Consider the following 12,025-nt stretch of genomic DNA (forward strand, 5'->3'; position numbering starts at 1 on the left):
TGGCTGGCACCTTAGCCGGTTGAGCTATAGGCGCTGAGCCAATTCATTAATTTCTTGAGACAACTTCTTAACTATTTTTTGGTTCTCTGACTCCATATTTTCCTCCATTCCAATTATCTTATTTGCCATCCACATTCTAAATTCTGTTTCTGACATTTCAGCAATTTCTCTGTGAATGGAATTCTCCTATGTTTTCTTTGATAGGCGTTGATCTGCCCTGATTTTTCATGTTGCCCGAGTTCTTCAGCTGATTCCTCCTCATGAGTACTTTTATCTTCTTCCTCTTTTTCTCTTTTTAAATATGTTAATTATATGTTTTTAGTTGACTTGATGAGTTGTCCCTGATGAGTCCACTCCTCACCTTTGCAGTGCTACTGCTGCACTAACAAAGGCAGATAAGTGGTAAATCCACAGCCCCAGACAGTGCTTCAGGGGGACAAGAATCAGTAGGCAATATTGGCCCAGAGTTCCAATCAAAGTCACTCTGCCAGTGCTGGCTCCACCCATCAAATCAAGCTCACAAAGCTTCCCAGCTTACAGCGCTGGCCCAGAGTTCAGCAAAGATGCTCATGTGCTGGGCACCATCTAGCCAATAGAGCACTGAGAGCTGCAGGTCTGTGGACAGCATAAGCCCAGAGCTCAAAGTCACTCAGGCACTGGGCACAGCCTGCCCACCACTGGGAGGCCTAGGTCTAAAGTTCAGATAAGATTCATTCAGACACCAGGCATAGCCCACCCAATTGAGTTTAGAGAGCCCTGCCTGGTGTAGGCCAGAGGTCCAAAGTTCAGTCCAATTTTACTTAAACCCCAGCCCTGCCCCCCAACTCAAACTCAGAGAGCCTCTACCCAGTGGAAAGGGTTAATCCAAAGTTCAGTCCAAAGTCACTTAAACCTCCACCCCACCCACCCAACTGGGCCCTGGTGGAGGGGGCAGGCCCAAAGTTCAGTCACAAGTCAAAGTCATTTAAGCACTGGCCCTGTGCACCCAATGGAGCTCCGAAGTTGTCCTGCAGGGCCAAAAACACAGCTGCCTGAGAATTCCTGAGGAGTTGGAGATGGGTAATTCACCCTCTCCCCACAAAAGCATGGACTGCCATGCTGCTATTCTCACACTGTAGCGTGGCAGCCAGCAGACTTCCCCAGCTTCCCGGTGAGCTCGTTGTACACTCCAGACTCTACAGGGGATAGTCCTCCCAGCAACTAGGGTGGAGGAACAGTGATCTGGGTACTCAGGATTGCAGGAAAAATGTTTGGTCTTTTATGCCAGACAGAATGGGGCCCAGTCTCAGTGGTGGGACCTCAATAATGAAGGACTGGGACTTGGCAACTGCTCTTCAGTGGGATAAAGTGAGGGGACTTTTGAACCCAGTCCACTGGCTGACTGGTCACCCCCACAGAGCTCTCGTTTGGGAGGAGGGGATCCCTTCCTCTGGGAGTTGGGCTTATACCTGTTGTTTTTCTTCCACTTTCTTGTTTCTGATACTTGGTTCAGCCTGAGTGATGTATATGTTGTGCGGTCCTCTCAGTGCAGAGCTCCTCTCATTTGGTTTCCATCCACTTCAGTCCAATACCTCTCCCTTTGGGCACAAGCCTCTGGTGAAAGCTGCTTCTAGTCAGCCGTCTTCCCACATTCCCAGTGATGTCCACAAAGCTTCATTCATGATGGAGCACGGGTCTGAATCTCCCTCCTTTCGTAGGCCAAATACCCACTGTGGGACCCGTGGCCGTGGGGCCACATGTGCCCTTCTGGATCCTTGAGTGTAGTCTTTTCCTGAGATGCCTTATAAATCACCAACAGGTAGAAGCTTCATGCATTATTTCCCAAACCTATTTTATTCCCAAACTTTTATTTCAGAGCAAATCCTGGGTCTGGGGTTCCACAAAACACACTTTGGGAATTTCTGTAATTCTCAAGTGTTCTACCAAAAAATCATTGCTTGCTAGCATGTATAGCTACAAGTAAAAAATACACTGCTCTAAAAACACGAATTTTTATTTTATTTTGAGATTTTCAAATCTCAAATTCTTAAAAATTATATTAGTATTTCCTCTTGTTACTTTGTGGCTTTTTTCTTAAAAACTCATGTTGCTATCTTGGTCAATTTGTCCAAGTTCTTGAAACCAAAATCTTGAGAAAATGAACATGTTTAACATGTTGTGATTTCTTTTCATTTTCTATTTCTGTATTTTAATATGTTTCTTGTACAATAGTTATAGGATCGCCTCCTAAAGTACATTTTCTTCTTTTCCTTGTTTTACTCTGAGCCATTGTGTTTTATTTTTCCTCTATCTATGGCAGTTGAGAAGGAAAAAGGCACAAAGACTAACAAAATGTACTCTTGTTTTTTTTAAAGAAAGTGATATACAAAACTAGAACTAAGTGATATACATGCCAATCTGAAAAATTTTAAAAAGCATGATTGAAATCTACCATCAGGCATAAGACCATTTCCCCTCCAAATCTAGACTATTCGGGAGTTTTCATACTAAAGTGATACAGTTCCCCAGCAGGTATATCTCAGCCTCAGTTCATAGCAATGACCATCCCTTTCCTTTCCTGCCTTCTGCTATGGTCTGCAGTACACAGGCAAAGTCAGCCATGCCTGTTCTTAGTCTTGGCTATAATCCTTGAATCCTTTGTCTTTTAGCATCAGGTAATTCGCTTTTTATTAAGACTCGATTATAGATATAAAATGCTATTGCTGTTCCCTATGCTAGAACATTGCGATGGCTCCAATAGTGTTGGAACGGTCCCTCGTCCCAGTCACAGCCCAGAGGTGTTCGCATACCTACTGCTGCTGCCCGCGGGCTCCTGGAAGCCAACTCAGAAGTCGACAAACAGCACATTTGTTTCAGAAACTTTCTATAAGCCCTGACTTGCTACATACTTATTTCCAGCCATATATTCCCACTTGCTTGGTAAAGCAGACTTAGGAAATTGTATTTAGTCGATATATTTTATTTCATAATTCATAAAGAAGTAGAACTCAAAAAAATTACAGCACTGTTCCAAATCTTATTCCATTTCAGCATCATCATAGACTTCCAGCATTTGAAGGCACCTTGGAGATCTAGTCCAGTGGCTCTCAGACTTTAGGGAATCAGCATCACCTGAAGAGCTGTTAGAACCCAGGCTGCGGCTCTGCCCCACAGTTCCTGAGTCAGTGGGGCTGGGGTGGAGGTTGAGCGTCTGCATGCCTAACAGTTCCCAGGGGAACCCCCTGGGGGAGAGCCCCCAGCTCCAGGTCTGCTCCAGAGAAGCTGAGTGTCCCTGGGGCTGGCCTCCCCCTCAGCGCCCTACAAGCTCTCAGGGAAGGGAGCAGGTCTCGCTTTCTGAGGTAGGAGGAATGAGTGATTTGTCTTCTACAGGGGAGGCTAACTCTGCAACACACATCCCTAAAACTGCTGTGGCTTCACTGTTGTTGGAGACCGCATTTTGAGAATCGGTAACAGTCTCCTCATGTTATAGACATGGACAGGCAGGTCAGGCAGGGCCAGACAGCATGACCAGTGAGCTGCCAACTCAGGAAGGGGACCGAGTGCCCTGACTCCCCCCGACCCCCAACCCCCGACCCGTGTTACTAGTTACGTGGTTTCTGCCCTTTGTTTCTCACTAGTCACCAGTAACGACAAGAAAGTTTTATCAATATTTTTCTCTTTGCCGATTGGGAAGATGGTTTTCTCCCACCAGTGACTTCTCGCTCCCTTCTCCCCGAATGTGGAAAATGCCTGCACAGCCTTGCTTTTGCTCTTGGTGAGATTAAGCTTTATATCTTTAAACTTATGTTCAGTTTTATTAATGGGAACTTCCTAAACAATCTATATAACAACTTTTTATATTTTCTTGGCTCACGGCTTCTAAAGGTAGTGGTTCTTACCGTTAGCTTAATGTTTTTAGAACAACCTGTAACCAATATATTTTGTGAGCAGAGAAGGATTTTATTTTCCTCTGAGCATTCTAGTCATGTTTTTTGCTTTCTCTTTCGTGTACTTACCTTTCCACTTCTACGGAGTCGTATTTTCTCTAATAACTTGGACTGTTTGTTTTTCCTAATGGCACAGTTCTCACTGAGCACCTGTGCTGCGGCCCCTCTGGCTCAGGTATGACAGATGCTCCTGTGACATTCAGAGTCAATTCTTGAGCCACCTGCCAAAAATGCCTCTGTACTCTTTACAGCGAATGAGTCCTCGTGGGCGTTAACTTGGGGCTGCTCACAAATATTTAGACAGGTGTGATTTGACCAGAAATGGTACTTTTAGTCTAAATGTATAGTCTCCCTATAGTCTAAATGATGCATCTGACCCTCACTGTGCATTCAAGAGAGTAGATGTTGTTCTAAGATTCAGTGGCAAATCAACAGCAAAACGGTTGGTTTGCTAGTCTTCTTAAAAAAGAAAAAAATACATATATGCACACACACGTATATATTTGACCTAAATATACTATTGTTTTGTGGGAGGACTGGCATGTCTTCTGACTGGCTCTCTCTTGTATAACAGCTGTTCAGTGAATAAATTTTATGAGGCAAGCAAACCATTATGCATAATATTAAAATTCATTAACAGCTTAAACAAGGCTCTCATTTGCCCAGGGGATGATCAAATGAAGATATTATGCATAACATTTGTTACAAACACATTTTAATAACCAATGTGATTAGTGAGATGGGAGGAAGAGGAGACATATGTTTTGTTCTTTATAAGTGATAAATTGAATCAGTTGGATTTATGAAAAGTTTCTTGGGTTTCAATGGTAAAAATAGAATCTGGAGAAAATATATACATATTCAGGAGGAAAATAGCCAACCCCAAAATAGCCAAAGTGGATAGATGACTTCCATCTATCTGGGAAGATTCTCAGAAACCTGAGAGCTTATAAACTAGCACAGCTCTCATAATTAATTTATAAAATCTCATTTATAAAGACATAGTTCGGTCTTAGCATATGGCCCTGGCCATGGATACCATGGTGGTCCTTCATGATCTGTCATTATAGCTTTTCAAAGGAGAGAAATTCTGTTTCTAAAGATGACGGCTTTTTTTTTGTATTATTCAAAGTCCAATTATTATTTTTTAGTCAGCAGTTTAGGTTTCCCTTTATATAACATAAATGAAAATGTTTTATGACTTGATGACTATCAATTTCCTGGGCTGCAAAGCCATTAAGGCTATCTTCATAATATTGTGAAAGGATCTGGATATTTAGGTATTTTCATAGCAACAGCTTGCCGGGGAGATGCTTAGGAGGCATCCTACACCCTGAACTCAAGAACTCCATTCACATGTGACCTTCCCAGTTGATATTTTCCCACCTTCTTTCCCTGCCTTCAACCCCCAGCTCAGAAGGTTCTGGCCCAGCTCCCTCTCCTGCCCTAGCTCGATGTGTAGAACAGCAGCTTTCTGATGTCCCCAATCCTGTACTCTTCCTTGTCTTCTCCATCTGCTTGGTGGGTCTATGATTTATTCAGGACTGAGCTCCTCTCAGTTGAAGCTTTCCTGACACTCCTCCTCTCCCCCAGTGGAGCTGACCAGTTCCCAGGGTTTCCACAGTTCACTGAGTATATCCTACCCTGGCTGGTACCCACTGGCTCTCGTCTGTGTATCTTTCTACTTCACAGCCTGGCAGTTCTACCTGACATGTGTTGATGCTCAGTGTGTGCTGAATGAATGAATGAATGAATAGTGAAGCAGACTGTGCTGCTGTGTGCAGTTACCTCCAGCTGTCCCCTCCTCCTAGTAAAGGGCAACCCGCTCTCTCTGCCCTCCATCCCCACTGCCTCCAGCCTGACCCACCCAGTCCAACTTAGTCTCCAAAGTGATCTTTCTAAAATTCAGGTCTAGTCTTTTCCTCTGCTTCTCACCTCCCCCACGACCAACTCCAACCATCTTTTAAGACTCAATTTCAAGGCAGTCCTCCCTGGAACATCTCCCATACTCCCCAGAGCCTGCTGAGGCTCCTGTGCCCTTTTCTTAACAGCACTGCCTATAGAGGGCGACTGGACTGGTAGTGTCTCAAGGCAAGAGTCTCTGGTCTTACCTCTACATCCCCTGGGGCCTGGCACAGAACCCCTGCTCTGGGGTTATCAGGAAGCATCTGGGGAACAAAATTGTCCTGAAATTCCATAATGGCATAAACTATCCCTCACCTTTCATTGAGTCCCTCATCCTTTCTTGTCTTTTTTCTGCACTCAATTTTTATTCCCCCTTGTAGGGACTTCAGTGAGTATTTGGGAAGTAACTTCAGTAAGGCTTGGATGGGTAGAGAGTACTGTGTTCTTCCATAGCTAGAAACTATAATAGAATCATACCAACCACTGTACCAAAACAAAACAAACAAACAAACAAAAAACCTTTTCATCACAAGAATGCTCCAATCACTGTTTAAAGTGGATGATAGAATAAAAAAAAATGAGTAATTTTAAAATATCAACAAATTCGCCTAACTAATGTGCCATGACCATAGGCAGTTGGTAAGAGGAACACTACTGTATATAAGTTAGAAAATAATACGAAACTCAATAAAAAGATTGTTCAGGTTATTAAATGGAGGACTAGATAGAAAAGGAAATGAGATGTGTAGGCTTGTAGTAATATAGTCTTTGTCTACATAGAACTTGGATAAAATCTGATTTAGACCTGGTGTATTTCCGTAATACTGACCTCTCTACTTCAAAATCAAATATTGGGTTAATATTGTGTTAGGTTCAAAGCTAGTTTTTCCCCTCAACTCTGGGCTTGATTATTTTATCAGTAAAACTAAAAATACCAAAGAAATGCATCTTTTTGGAGAGAAATACTTTGCCACCAAATCATAGTGAGTTGGCCAGACTTGCTTCCTTTCCCCTCTCTTAAGTGTGCCCAAGCTCCTGTAGGGCCAATATCTTCAACTATTCTGCATAACCTGGACCCAGACCCCTTGCAGGATCTGCGTGTCTCTTCAGTGTACTTCTAGAGCACTCTCTAAAGTGTCCGCTCCTGGAGAGCCCCTTCTGCCCACCTGCAGTGATAGCCAGACTATGAAGCCATCTGAATAGAGCCTCATTTCTGGCTCTCCGTCCAATGACCTCCAAGAGCCACAAGCCCCCTAAATGCCCAAGTAGCCCCTGAAATCGGCTTTAGGGGTCTTTGGACCTCTAAAGGAGCAAAGGAGTTTGGACCAAGAGTTTGGACCAAATACACATCAGGTAAGTTATTGAAATGAATATGGCCACCCTTCCAATATTTGTCTACTGGTATTTCCTTAACCTTTTAAGAGGAGACCGTTTAAGACTTGAAAAATCCAAGTACTGATTTGGTTAGAAGAGCCCAGGGAACCAAGAGATGTGTTTTTCACACATCCAAGAAAAGCCAAAAGTCCTAATGTATGTAAATAAACTCAAAAGCTGCATTTGCCCCGCTGTTTCTAAGCAGCCGCTGCTGAGTCATTTTGAGCCTTAAATGAGGAGTGAATAGTGATGAATGCATTTATGAATATCCTCATTTAAAGACAAAAGTCACCACAGTTCCAGAGTCTGAAATTTAAAACTTAGTAGCAGGAAAAAAGAGCTGCTCCAAAATCTATACTCTATAAAATACACACAGTTCATGAGAAGAATGATAGAACCATAGATCATGGACAATTATGCCCTAAAGAAAGGGTTTGAGCCTGCTGCATTCATAAAACCCTCTTGGAATAAAGACGCAAACCTAGGACTATAATACCATGGCTAAACTGCCTAATCATGATGCCATAGTTTTGTAAATGGGATTTATCATAATAGAATCATGTAATCTGCACATTTTCATGAAAAATATTATGATACAAAAAAAATATTATGACTACTAATGTTCAGATAGAAAAAAGCTGAATTCTTTCGGGATGCAAAATTGGAATCTTTCAGAGAAAGAGAATATAGGTCACAATTTGGAGAAAAAACCTGCTCCATCATCTGTGGTGGCATCTATATGATGCCATACGTATGACATCAGCTAAGGGTGCTCCTTGGGGAGACTTGTCAAAGATTTTTTTTCTCATCACCATTTAGTGTCCACAGACAAGGAGATGCACAAAGCATATAGATTAAGAAATATAGATTTATTCTCACTGTGAGATGAGCCCCCAATATCCATATTGACGTGTGGTCAGAGAAATAAATCATTGCAAACCCTAAGGGAAATGTTTTTTGCAAATCTCTTTCATACACGCCCTCACTATCAAATCAACAACTGTGGGAGAGACTCATTCACAATATTTTGACATGAGGCAGGAATCAAACTCCAAAATGGGCGTCCTTATGGGACCCCAACAAATGTTGTAAACTAAGAATGAGGAAAACATACTATAAAAAAGGTAACGTCTTTTGCAGGCCTGTTACCTACTGATGCTGGGTTTAGAATCTAAACATGACTTTGTCTATAAATGAGCTAGTCCCAGCAATTAGGAGAGGCCAAGACCAGGGGGTGAAGTTGTGTTTCAAATACTTTTTGTTAATGCATTCTACTCTAAAATAGTTTTAAACAGACTTCAAGCTGTCTTTAAAAAAAAAAAAAAATAGTAAAGGAAAATTACCATAAAAATCGAGAAAAATTATCCTGTATATACTATTTCCAAAGTAAGAAAAGATGTAAGGAATTAAGTTATAATTCTGATAAACTGATTAGTTCAAAATCCTCACACACAATATGAACCATGAGAATATTAGCTAGCATTTATTAAGACAATGAAATAGCAGGGTACTCTGGGAAGCTGAGGCAGGAAGATCACTTGAACTCTGGAGTTCAGGACCAGCCTGAGCAAAATGAAACCTCCTCTCCACTAAAAATAGAAAATTAGCCAGGTGTTGTGGCAGGTTCCTATACACCCAGCTACTTGGAAGGCTGAGGCAGGAGGATCATTTGAACCCAGGAGTTTGAAATTGCTATGAGCTACACTGAAGCCACAGCACTCTAGCCTGGGGCAACAGAGTGAGAGTCTGTCTCAAAAAAAAAAAAAGAGAGAGAGAGAGAAATGAAATATGCTAGGTACTTTTTGAAAACTTTGAATATGTTATCTAACTTAATTCTCATTCTAACCCTATGATTGGTATTATTTTACACCCCTTTTATCCATGAGAAAATAAGGCATGGTTTACTCAAAGTCACAAACCAAAGCAGTCTGCTTTCAAAGCTGATGCCCTCAACAGCATTCACAGATGGGTGAGGGGATGTGAGGTTTGGAACCCTTCCTCACTGCTACAAAATTATGAATATTTTTTTTTAAATATTCTCTTATTTTATCCTCTAAATTTCTAGGAAGGAGAAAACTGTCTTAAGAAATCTGCGCGTGTATTAGTGAGTTTTTAGACTCCAAAACTATAACTTGATGCATTCAAGGCCCGGAAACCATTTGAATGCAACATAACAACTCTAGCCCTCTGCAAATTCTTGCTTTGAAAGCCTCTGCATTTATAAGCAAGCATGCACTGAAATTCAGTGTGTCTTTTGGGCTAGTCTGTTGAAAAGACGAACATGTGTAATACAATCAGACTTCGTGTGGGCCACCCTGTGCTGGTTAAGTACATTGGTAATGAAAGATTTGAAGGCATAAACTTGGCAGCAGCTTCAAGATATGCAGATGGTCCTTGACTGTGAACGTGTTCATTACGTGCATTTACCGTGCATGGTCTCCCCGCTGTCCAAACCTAACCTGGAGTCTCCAATCAAGAAGTATTGGTAGGAACGCTGCTAACGTGACATGACTGGGGACAAATACAGAGAGACATGACCTGAGGTGATGAGGACACATATAGTTTCCCGAGCACCCCTCCCCCTCCCTGCCACGGATCTTAATGCATATTACATCCCTGCCTTGGCAGTCACAGACAGAAAAGCCAGAAGATATTTATGAAGCTATATCCATCAGCCCTAGCAATGGTCCACCTGAAATGCCTGGCTCAGACCTGCTATCTGTGTGCATGACACTCTGTGACTGTAAGTCTAACCCTAGTTCTGCAGGGCAGCAGGGTGTCTCCCCAGAGCCCAGACGCCTTTCCCAAAGACCTACCTGGGGGCCCTGTAGGAAGAAAGAGAGTCATTTGAGTTGGCATTTGCTTTGTCAAGAGGGAGAGGCTGCAAAAAGAGGAACAAGTTGGGTTTCAAACTAGGACCAGGATACAGAGGAAATAAACATCAAAAACAAACCAAACTTGTGTATTTATGGTTGCTGAGGCAACCTTCCAGAGCAGTTGAAGCATACCCACTTCTGGCTCTACAACACGCAGGCTCAGATGCTCAATTTTAGGTAGATACTTTGTTTTATATGCAAAATGATCATTTATCCTTTATGCGATACCTGGATTTGCCACAAATACACAGAACTATAACTGAACAATACACAAGTGTCCGAAGTGTAAGGAATTCTCAGTCTACATCATTGTATTATATTCAGACAGCAATTCCATAATTTCCTATGTGAATCAAATTTTGATTGACTTAGATATTAGAGAAATGTCTGATAATTACTAAAAATATTTTGTCTTCATTATCTAGGAATAGCTACTCATCTTCTTCAGAGATGAGATACATTCACATGTACTCATTTAAATTTTTCACCCAAAATTCACAGACAAAATTGCATATTCAACATTAAAACCAAACTGTACATAATTTAACCTTTCTTTGAAAATTAAGAAGCTTATTTTGAGGTCTCCCTGAAACTCAGGAGTTTCATTATTATTCCAACTTGTACTGCATAAAAGAAGCGTGAACATAGCAGTTGACAGGTGGCCTAAGAATGGTGTACCAGTGGGCAGGGTTGTACTGGCAATTTCTTAAAAGTAGTCCCTAAGAGTTCTTCTTACTTCAGGAATGAAAAATAAAAAATAAAAATAAAAACAAACAAAAAACCCCACAATATGAACTCTTCTCACTTTAGGTAGATAAGTTAAAAACCTAGACAGTGTTCTCTGGACACCTCGAGTACACTATAAAAACATGGAAAACCAAGATCCAGGCCAACCTGAATTTTAAATCCCCTGGTGGTAATCTGGGATAAGACAGGCTTTCTCTTTAGGCTGAAGAATGAGAATTTTTTCTCCTTAAAAAGAAAATCATTATTGTCTTTTAGGAGAGAGATAAAAGCAAAAGACATAAAGTAATAAAAAGGATTTTCATTTCTTAAAAAAAAATGTGTTGAGTCAACAGAATTACTGTAGAACTAGTGTGAAATTTGGTTATAAATGAATAAAGAAACCAGGAATGGAAAAGGAATTATTAAATTTCTATCCTTCTTGATGTTTCCTCTGATAATTAGAATTTTCTTCTTCATCAGATGATATAAACTCTAGGCAAATTTCTAAAGGAATTAAATAATAAAATATGTTTTGAGGGAAGACGGAAAGGAAAGAGAGGCTGAGACAGAGAATGAATAGGGCAAAGAAGAAAGGGAAACAAGCATTTTTAGGAGCGCTTCCAGGATTTGAATTAAGTATGGCATTAATTTTTTTTCCACCAAGTCTTAGTCTTGGCAGGTTTCTGCTAAAATACAGGAATTTCATGGATGTGGGAGCTGGTGATGGAAAATGAATTATTATACACCAGAATTGTTGTACTTGAGAGAAACTATATGGGGAAAAAAAATAACACCCTAGAATAAATACAAATGAAATTCATATATCAAAACCAATACTGTGAAAATAGTTTAAATGTTTCTTGAATTTATATTTAATCATTAACCTAAATGCAGATTTTAGTTCAAGCCACACTTCTGCCTCATGGTCAGAAGGCCTGAAAATCTGTGGCGTGGAAAATTGGCAGGAAGAAGAATATTGAATTGGTCTCCATGGAAAAGCAGATTTTTGGCAGTCATAACCTCCTCCCTGAGCAGGTCTCTCTCCCCCCTCACTTTCTCCCTCTCTGCTTCACTCTTGTCCCAGGAAAAAGACTGAGAGGAGGCCATATAGTAGCTAAAATAGTAAGCAGGTGTCAACTTGACCATTTATCAAAGGACCTTTCTTATTGGCCTTGAATCCCACAGCAAGTGTAAACCCCCCAAAACCTCCCACCCCTA

The 12,025-nt window shown here is 41.2% G+C and overlaps 1 protein-coding gene across 1 annotated transcript in view; it reads left to right on the forward strand.

The window, feature by feature from the left end:
* POU6F2 (POU class 6 homeobox 2) overlaps positions 1–12,025 on the forward strand; it is a 478,769-nt gene that overhangs the window by 411,272 nt on the left and 55,472 nt on the right.

Source organism: Otolemur garnettii, unplaced genomic scaffold (assembly GCF_000181295.1).
Source record: "Otolemur garnettii isolate 467f Iridium unplaced genomic scaffold, OtoGar3 scaffold00119, whole genome shotgun sequence".
NCBI lineage: Eukaryota > Metazoa > Chordata > Mammalia > Primates > Galagidae > Otolemur > Otolemur garnettii.